Raw genomic sequence first — 10,000 nt, 5'->3', positions numbered from 1 at the left:
CCTCGAAAGAGACCTGTATTGTTATTTTTCGTCACTACCTCCCCGAGTCGGGAGTGGGTAATTTGCGCGCCTGCTGCCTTCCTTGGATGTGGTAGCCGTTTCTCAGGCTCCCTCTCCGGAATCGAACCCTGATTCCCCGTCACCCGTGGTCACCATGGTAGGCGCCTAAAGTACCATCGAAAGTTGATAGGGCAGACATTCGAATGAGTCGTCGCCGCCGCGGGGGCGCGCGATCGGCTCGAGGTTATCCTGAGTCACCAAAGCGGCCGGGGCGCGCCCGGAGACGCGTCCCGGATGGGTTTTGGGTCTGATAAATGCACGCGTCCCCGGCCCTCGCGGGCCGGGTCGGCGCTCGTTTGCATGTATTAGCTCTGGAATTGCCACAGTTATCCAAGTACGGGTGGAGCGATCAAAGGAACCATAACTGATTTAATGAGCCATTCGCAGTTTCACTGTACCGGCCGTGTGCACTTAGACCTGCATGGCTTAATCTTTGAGACAAGCATATGTTACTGGCAGGATCAACCAGGTAGTAGCCGTAGGAGAGCCTCGCTCTGACCCGGGGTTCACGCGGCGCGGGTCCCGGTTTCCACCCCCCGGGGGGAGTGGGACCGGGGCCACTCTCGTGTGGCTCTCCCCTCTCGTAGGCTGAGGGGCGGCCGGGTGGGCCGTAACCGAGGAAAGGTGCGTTTCGCGGGGCCGGGTGGCCGCGACGGGCCGGGGGCGTCTCCGCCCTCGGTCGCCGAGGCCCTCGCCGGCCGCCGGTGGCGGACCTTCGCGTCTGACGGACCGTCTGAGTCTCCCGCGGAAAGGGTCGGGCGGGCTCCGGAGAGCCCCCCTGGAGGCGAGAGCGCCGGGTCGGGGAGGAACCGACCGCCCATGGCGGCCGACGCGCTAACGTCGGCCGGGCGGAGGCCTGCCCCAGGCGCAGTTCGATTTCCAGAATCTCAGGGCCATGACACACAAAGCGTATCCGGGCGTCACCCCGTAACGGGTCATTAAGGCTGAGACGTGGGCGGCCCTGTCCCGCCCGGGGTTTCGTTTAGCGGCCGACGCCGGTTCGTTTTGCGGCCGAACGACGCCGGTTCGTTTAGCGGCCGAACGAAGCCGGCTCGTTTAACGGCCGAGGCCAGCCGGGTTCGTCCCTTCCTTGGATGATTTACCATTCGTAATAAGAATCGTCACTACCTCAGTGCAGAGGGACTTTTTCGAGGCATTTGTGTCCGCTCGAGAGGCCTCTCGCTGGGCTCGAGAGGTCCTGGGATCCGGTAGCCTATCACCTTGGAGAGTCAGCGAGGTGCTCTTCCCTATATACCCGATGGCACCTGTTCGGGCCACCGTCCCCTGCTGGACGGGGCCCGGCTCTGTACCGCCCCAGACAGAGCGCCTTCGTCGGTCACGAAGGCAGGGTCGTGGACCCTGGAAGCGCACGAGCCACCCGACTCGGCTTCCATAGCGGCTGGCGGCCCTGGCCCGCCCGAGACGAAGCGCCTTCGTCGGTCAGACAGATAGGGTCGAGGACCCTGGAAGTGCGAGAGCCACCCGACTCGACTTCCACGGCGGCCCGGAGGCCGGGCCCGTCCCCGTCCGTGCCCGGGGACGGGGCACCTTCGTCGGTCAAACGCGTTGGTCTTGGACCCTGGAAGTGCACGAGCCACCCGACTCGACTTCCATAGCGGTCGGCGGCCCCGTACCGCCCCAGACAGAGCACCTTCGTCGGTCACGAAGAGAGGGTCTTGGACCCTGGAAGTGCACGAGCCACCCGACTCGACTTCCATAGCGGTCGGCGGCCCTGTCCCGCCCCAGACGATGCACCTTCGTCTGTCACACAGATAGGGTCTTGGACCCTGGAAGCCGTCCCCCTCGACTTCCGTAACGGTCGGCGGCCCTGTCCCGCCGCAGACGGGTCACCACTCCGTCTGTCTGTAGGGTCTTGGACCCTGGAAGCCGCCCCACTCGACTTCCATCGCGGTCGGCGGCCCTGGCCCGCCGCAGACGGGTCGCCACTCCGTCTGTCTGTAGGGTCTTGGACCCTGGAAGCCGCCCCACTCGACTTCCATCGCGGTCGGCGGCCCTGGCCCGCCGCAGACGGGTCGCCACTCCGTCTGTCTGTAGGGTCTTGGACCCCGGAAGCCGCCTCACTCGACTTCCATCGCGGTCGGCGGCCCTGTCCCGCCGCAGACGGTGTGCCACTCCGTCTGTCACACAGATACATAAGGGTGTCTCGGAACCCCGGACGCCGACCGAGACGAAACGCGTGGGGTCGGTGCGCCCGAGAGGGTAGGGTGCCCCGGGGCCGGCCGCTCGCCCGACCGGCTTCCGGGACTCCTTGACCGCTCGGGAGACCTATCCACGCGCCCGCCCGACCGGCGGCCGGGGGCCCTCGACCGCCACACGCGTACCGACGACCGGGGGGTTTCCGTTTTACGGCCGACGCCGAGATCCTTCGACGGTTCCAACATGGGTTGTTACGCTTTTGTGTTCGCCCGTGTCTGAGCATATATGGTCGGGTCGAACCTTTGAGGCCGTAGCCTGGAGATCCAGGGCGGATCTTATCTCACAACACGTGTGTCTTTGAGGCCGTAGCCTAGATCCAGAGACTTTAGGATCTTTTTAGCAGTTTTAAGGCCGTAGCCTTGATCCAGGGCGGATCTTTTGAGCAGCTTTAAGGCCGTAGCCTTGATCCAGGGCGGATCTTTTCACAGGTTTTAAGCCGAAGCGCCTTGATCCAGGGACTTTTGGATCTTTTTTTGCCGTTTTTAGGCCGTAGCCTTGATCCAGGGCGGATCGTTTTGCGGCCGTAGCCGAGTTCCATCACCCAAGGTAGCTTTAGTTTTTAGGCATTAGCCTTGATGATCCAGGGCGGATCGTTTTGCGGCCGTAGCCGAGTTCCATCACCCAAGGTAGCTTTAGTTTTTAGGCATTAGCCTTGATATGATCCAGGCCGGATCTTTCCGCCTAGGCGGCATGCGGATATGGGTTACCCGTCTTTCGACACTCGCCCGGGGCGCTGCCTCACATCAGACGCCCTTCGTCCGTTCCAACCGTTCCAGTTCTTTTAACGGTTTTTCGTTCATCGCACACCGACGCGCACAGACCTTTCTTGGGATCTGCCGCAGGGAGGGAGGACGCTGGAGGTCCACTTTCGAAGCAACCCATCCCTATATACCCGATGGCACCTGTTCAAACGACCGCCCCTTGAGAGAAGGGGCCCTTCCCGTGGCTCGTCCGGGAGGAGGCGCCCGCGTCGGAAGGCGCCGTAAGGTCGGAGACCCTGGAAGTGCACGAGTCACCCGCTTTTACCTCCAGGCCCTCTGTCGTACTTCTCGTGTCCGCTCACGAGACCTCGTTTCGGCTTTATGGAAGTGCACGAGTCACCCGCTTTTGCCTTTTCTGGAAGTGCACGAGTCACCCGCTTTTGCTTCCAGGCCCTCTGTCGTACTTCTCGTGTCCGCTCACGAGACCTCTCTTCGGCCTGGGGGTGCGCCACGTACACCCCCGCGTCCGCATTCGAGTCACCTCTTCGGGCTCATGAGGTAGGGTCGGTGACCCTGGAAGTCAGAGACTTCCAGGCCTTCTGTCGTACACCCTCGCGTCCGCTCACGAGACCTCTCTTCGGCCTGGGGGTGCGCCACGTACACCCTCCCGCGTCCGCTTTCGAGTCACCCATCTGGGCTACGGAGGTAGGGACGTGTGCCCTGGAAGAACCAGACTTCCAGGAGGGAGGGCCGCCCTGTCAGGCCCGCTTTCGAGTCACCCATCTGGGCTACGGAGGTAGGGACGGGTGCCCTGGAGGAACCAGACTTCCAGGAGGGAGGGCCGCCCTGTCAGGCCCGCTTTCGAGTCACCCATCTGGGCTACGGAGGTAGGGACGGGTGCCCTGGAGGAACCAGACTTCCAGGAGGGAGGGCCGCCCTGTCAGGCCCGCTTTCGAGTCACCCATCTGGGCTACGGAGGTAGGGACGTGTGCCCCGGAGGAACCGGACTTCCAGGAGGGAGGGCCGCCCTGTCAGGCCCGCCTCGGAGTCACCTCTCTGGGCTAAGGAGGCAGGGACGTGTGCCCTGGAGGAACCAGACTTCCAGGAGGGAGGGCCGCCCTGTCAGGCCCGCTTTCGAGTCACCCATCTGGGCTACGGAGGTGGGGACGGGTGCCCTGGAGGAACCAGACTTCCAGGAGGGAGGGCCGCCCTGTCAGGCCCGCCTCGGAGTCACCTCTCTGGGCTAAGGAGGCAGGGACGTGTGCCCTGGAGGAACCAGACTTCCAGGAGGGAGGGCCGCCCTGTCAGGCCCGCTTTCGAGTCACCCATCTGGGCTACGGAGGTGGGGACGGGTGCCCTGGAGGAACCAGACTTCCAGGAGGGAGGGCCGCCCTGTCAGGCCCGCCTCGGAGTCACCTCTCTGGGCTAAGGAGGCAGGGACGTGTGCCCTGGAGGAACCAGACTTCCAGGAGGGAGGGCCGCCCTGTCAGGCCCGCCTCGGAGTCACCTCTCTGGGCTAAGGAGGCAGGGACGTGTGCCCTGGAGGAACCAGACTTCCAGGAGGGAGGGCCGCCCTGTCAGGCCCGCTTTCGAGTCACCCATCTGGGCTACGGAGGTAGGGACGTGTGCCCTGGATGAACCGGACTTCCAGGAGGGAGGGCCGCCCTGTCAGGCCCGCTTTCGAGTCACCCATCCGGGCTACGGAGGTAGGGACGTGTGCCCTGGAGGAACCAGACTTCCAGGAGGGAGGGCCGCCCTGTCAGGCCCGCCTCGGAGTCACCTCTCTGGGCTAAGGAGGCAGGGACGTGTGCCCTGGAGGAACCAGACTTCCAGGAGGGAGGGCCGCCCTGTCAGGCCCGCCTCGGAGTCACCTCTCTGGGCTAAGGAGGCAGGGACGTGTGCCCTGGATGAACCGGACTTCCAGGAGGGAGGGCCGCCCTGTCAGGCCCGCTTTCGAGTCACCCATCTGGGCTACGGAGGTAGGGACGTGTGCCCTGGAGGAACCAGACTTCCAGGAGGGAGGGCCGCCCTGTCAGGCCCGCCTCGGAGTCACCTCTCTGGGCTAAGGAGGCAGGGACGTGTGCCCTGGATGAACCGGACTTCCAGGAGGGAGGGCCGCCCTGTCAGGCCCGCTTTCGAGTCACCCATCTGGGCTACGGAGGTAGGGACGTGTGCCCTGGAGGAACCAGACTTCCAGGAGGGAGGGCCGCCCTGTCAGGCCCGCCTCGGAGTCACCTCTCTGGGCTAAGGAGGCAGGGACGTGTGCCCTGGAGGAACCGGACTTCCAGGAGGGAGGGCCGCCCTGTCAGGCCCGCTTTCGAGTCACCCATCTGGGCTACGGAGGTAGGGACGTGTGCCCCGGAGGAACCAGACTTCCAGGAGGGAGGGCCGCCCTGTCAGGCCCGCCTCGGAGTCACCTCTCTGGGCTAAGGAGGCAGGGACGTGTGCCCTGGAGGAACCGGACTTCCAGGAGGGAGGGCCGCCCTGTCAGGCCCGCTTTCGAGTCACCCATCTGGGCTACGGAGGTAGGGACGGGTGCCCCGGAGGAACCAGACTTCCAGGAGGGAGGGCCGCCCTGTCAGGCCCGCCTCGGAGTCACCTCTCTGGGCTAAGGAGGCAGGGACGTGTGCCCTGGAGGAACCGGACTTCCAGGAGGGAGGGCCGCCCTGTCAGGCCCGCTATCGAGTCACCCATCTGGGCTACGGAGGTGGGGACGTGTGCCCTGGAGGAACCAGACTTCCAGGAGGGAGGGCCGCCCTGTCAGGCCCGCCTCGGAGTCACCTCTCTGGGCTACGGAGGTAGGGACGTGTGCCCTGGAGGAACCGGACTTCCAGGAGGGAGGGCCGCCCTGTCAGGCCCGCCTCGGAGGCCTCCCCTCGGGCAGGGGAGGCAGGGTCGGGGACCCTGGAGGAACCGGACTTCCAGGAGGGAGGGCCGCCCTGTCAGGCCCGCCTCGGAGGCCTCCCCTCGGGCAGGGGAGGCAGGGTCGGGGACCCTGGAGGTGCCGGACCTCCAGGGGGACGGAGGCCGAACCCGTGGCCGGGGAGGGTGAGCCTTGCCGGGCTAGGCTCGCGCGGGTTCGAAGGCCTGGTTCGAGAGGACCCCTTCCCCTATATACCCGATGGCACCTGTTCACACTACTGCCCTTTCGAGAGGGGACCCCGACCGGTCCGCGGCCGGGACGGCGCACCTCGGTCGGCCTCGGCGAGTGGGTCGGGGTGCCTGGAGGTGCGCGAGCGGCCCGCCTGGAAGTGCGCGAGCCACCCGACTCTGGCGGCCGGCGCCCCCGGGCCCGTGCCCGCGGCCGACTCGTCTGACCCGGCATCGTCAAGGTCACCAATACCACGGAGCGTCTACGACGCCCCGTTTCCGAGATATCGGCCAATGAACTGCCGGGCGCCGTATCTCGGCCGGGGAAGGTCCTACGGACTCGGGGCCGGGCTCGTCGGAAAGGTCTCGCCCGGGGCTTTCCGACGAGACCGGCCGCGGGTCCGTGCGACCCCGGGGGCCCGAGATACTTCCGGTCGAAAATTCGAATTTCGTTACCGCGCTGCTCCGGCGCCCCGGGTCCGGGGCCTTCGCCCTTCGGGTGGGTGGCTCCTCCGCGGGGGGCCTTTCGAACGAGCCCACCCGCGCGTCGCTAGCCCTTTCCGGGGCCGAGATACGGCCTACCCCCGCGGGATTTTCCCACGGCCGTTTCTCGGGCGCCTCGGGTCCGGGGCCTTCGCCCTTCGGGTCGGTCGCTATGCCGGAGGGGAGCTTTCGAACGAGCCCTCCCTCGAGTCTCTGGCCCTTTCCCGGGCCGAGATACGGGCGGGTGGTCGCGGAATTTTCGCTCGTCCGGGGCTCCGGCGCCCCTAGCGTCCGCCTCGGAGGTCGCCCGGACGCGCGGCCGGTCTCGTTCGAAAGGTCCGTCCCGGGGCTTTCCGACGAGCCCGGCCTCGGGTCCGTGCGACCCCGCCCGCCGGAGATACGTCCGGATCGAAGCTCGCGGAAATTCCCGCGGCCGTATCTCGGGCGCCTCGGGTCCGGGGCCTTCGCCCTTTGGGTCGGTCGCTCCGCCGGAGGGGGCCTTTCGAACGAGCCTACCCGCGAGCCTCTAGCCCCTTCCCCGGCCGAGATACGGCGGTCTGTGCCCGGATTTTCCCACGGCCGTTTCTCGGGCGCCTCGGGTCCGGGGCCTTCGCCCTTCGGGTCGGTCGCTATGCCGGAGGGGAGCTTTCGAACGAGCCTACCCGCGAGCCTCTAGCCCTTTCCCCGGCCGAGATACGGCGGTCTGTGCCCGGATTTTCCCACGGCCGTTTCTCGGGCGCCTCGGGTCCGGGGCCTTCGCCCTTCGGGTCGGTCGCTATGCCGGAGGGGGGCTTTCGAACGAGCCTACCCGCGAGCCTCTAGCCCTTTCCCCGGCCGAGATACGGCGGTCCCTCCCCGGATTTTCCCACGGCCGTTTCTCGGGCGCCTCGGGTCCGGGGCCTTCGCCCTTCGGGTCGGTCGCTATGCCGGAGGGGAGCTTTCGAACGAGCCTACCCGCGAGCCTCTAGCCCTTTCCCCGGCCGAGATACGGCGGTCTGTGCCCGGATTTTCCCACGGCCGTTTCTCGGGCGCCTCGGGTCCGGGGCCTTCGCCCTTCGGGTCGGTCGCTATGCCGGAGGGGGGCTTTCGAACGAGCCTACCCGCGAGCCTCTAGCCCTTTCCCCGGCCGAGATACGGCGGTCCCTCCCCGGATTTTCCCACGGCCGTTTCTCGGGCGCCTCGGGTCCGGGGCCTTCGCCCTTCGGGTCGGTCGCTATGCCGGAGGGGACTTTCGAACGAGCCTACCCGCGAGCCTCTAGCCCTTTCCCCGGCCGAGATACGGCGGTCCCTCCCCGGATTTTCCCACGGCCGCAGCTCGGGCGCCCTTGCTCGGATCGACTCGCCCTTCGGGTCGGTTGCTCTACCGGAGCGGCCCTATCCAACGAGCCAACCCGCTTCTCTCTAACCCTAAGCCCGGCCGAGATACGGCGGTCCCTCCGCGGATTTTCCCACGGCCGCAGCTCGGGCGCCTTTGCTCGGATCGACTCGCCCTTTGGGTCGGTTGCTCTACCGGAGCGGCCCTATCCAACGAGCCAACCCTCGTCTCTCTAACCCTAAGCCCGGCCGAGATACGGCGGTCCCTCCGCGGATTTTCCCACGGCCGGCAGCTCGGGCGCCCTTGCTCGGATCGACTCGCCCTTCGGGTCGGTTGCTCTACCGGAGCGGCCCTATCCAACGAGCCAACCCGCTTCTCTCTAACCCTAAGCCCGGCCGAGATACGGCGGTCCCTCCGCGGATTTTCCCACGGCCGCAGCTCGGGCGCCTTTGCTCGGATCGACTCGCCCTTTGGGTCGGTTGCTCTACCGGAGCGGCCCTATCCAACGAGCCAACCCTCGTCTCTCTAACCCTAAGCCCGGCCGAGATACGGCGGTCCCTCCGCGGATTTTCCCACGGCCGCAGCTCGGGCGCCTTTGCTCGGATGAACTCGCCCTTTGGGTCGGTTGCTCTACCCGAGCGGACCTTTCCAACGAGCCAACCCTCGTCTCTCTAACCCCAAGCCCGGCCGAGATACGGGGTACCACCGCCTGACCTTTAAACGGCCGTAACTCGGGCGCCTTTGCTCGGATCGACTCGCCCTTTGGGTCGGTTGCTCTACCGGAGCGGCCCTATCCAACGAGCCAACCCTCGTCTCTCTAACCCTAAGCCCGGCCGAGATACGGGGTACCACCGCCTGACCTTTAAACGGCCGTAACTCGGGCGCCTTTGCTCGGATCGACTCGCCCTTTGGGTCGGTTGCTCCACCCGAGGGGACCTTTCCAACGAGCCAACCCTCGTCTCTCTAACCCTAAGCCCGGCCGAGATACGGGGTACCACCGCCTGACCTTTAAACGGCCGTAACTCGGGCGCATTTGCTCGGATCGACTCGCCCTTTGGGTCGGTTGCTCCACCCGAGGGGACCTTTCCAACGAGCCAACCCTCGTCTCTCTAACCCTAAGCCCGGCCGAGATACGGGGTACCACCGCCTGACCTTTAAACGGCCGTAACTCGGGCGCATTTGCTCGGATCGACTCGCCCTTTGGGTCGGTTGCTCTACCCGAGGGGACCTTTCGAACGAGCCTACCCGCTTCTCCCTAACCCCAAGCCCGGCCGAGATACGGCGGTCCCTCCGCGGATTTTCCCACGGCCGCAGCTCGGACGCCCTTGCTCGGATCGACTCGCCCTTTGGGTCGGTTGCTCTACCGGAGCGGCCCTTTCCAACGAGCCAACCCTCGTCTCTCTAACCCTAAGCCCGGCCGAGATACGGGGCACCACCGCCTGACCTTTAAACGCCCGTAGCTCCGGCGCACAAAGTCCCAGGACTTCGCCCTTTGGGTCGGTTGCTCCACCGGAGGGGACCTTTCCAACGAGCCAACCCGCGTCTCTCTAACCCCAAGCCCGGCCGAGATACGGGGCACCACCGCCTGACCTTTAAACGCCCGTAGCTCGGGCGCCTTGGGTCGGATCGACTCGTCCCTTGGGTCGGTTGCTCTACCGGAGCGGACCTATCCAACGAGCCAACCCGCGCCTCTCTAACCCTAAGCCCGGCCGAGATACGGAGTACCACCCCTTGATATTCCCACGGCCGTAGCTCCGGAGCCCTTTGCCGCAGCCCTTCGGGACACCCACCCTCGGACGCCCCGCGGAGGGACCTTTCCAACGAGCCAACCCTCGCCTCTCTAACCCTTTCCCCGGCCGAGATACGGGGTACCACCCCTTGATATTCCCACGGCCGTAGCTCCGGAGCCCTTCGCCGCAGCCCTTCGGGACACCCACCATCGGACGCCCCGCGGAGGGACCTTTCCAACGAGCCAACCCTCGCCTCTCTAACCCTTTCCCCGGCCGAGATACGACCCCGAGAACCGTGGCACCTCTACCCGACCACAGTGCACCCGAGGCCGGCCTCGGACCCCCGAGGACGGTGGCACCTCTACCCGACCACAGTGCACCCGAGGCCGGCCCCGGACCCCCGA

At 66.3% G+C, this 10,000-nt stretch overlaps 1 non-coding gene across 1 annotated transcript in view; it reads right to left on the bottom strand.

The window, feature by feature from the left end:
- LOC135765532 (18S ribosomal RNA) overlaps positions 1 to 532 on the bottom strand; it is a 1,855-nt gene extending 1,323 nt beyond the window's left edge. Inside the window, exon 1 of the ribosomal RNA XR_010540811.1 lies at positions 1 to 532. This exon is cut by the window's left edge and continues 1,323 nt beyond it. This is a non-coding gene — a ribosomal RNA (18S ribosomal RNA).
- Positions 533 to 10,000: the final 9,468 nt, after the last annotated feature.

This window comes from Paramisgurnus dabryanus, unplaced genomic scaffold (assembly GCF_030506205.2).
Source record: "Paramisgurnus dabryanus unplaced genomic scaffold, PD_genome_1.1 h2tg000219l_1_36828__unordered_in_group3, whole genome shotgun sequence".
NCBI lineage: Eukaryota > Metazoa > Chordata > Actinopteri > Cypriniformes > Cobitidae > Paramisgurnus > Paramisgurnus dabryanus.
This window is presented reverse-complemented; position numbering and strand designations above follow the sequence as displayed.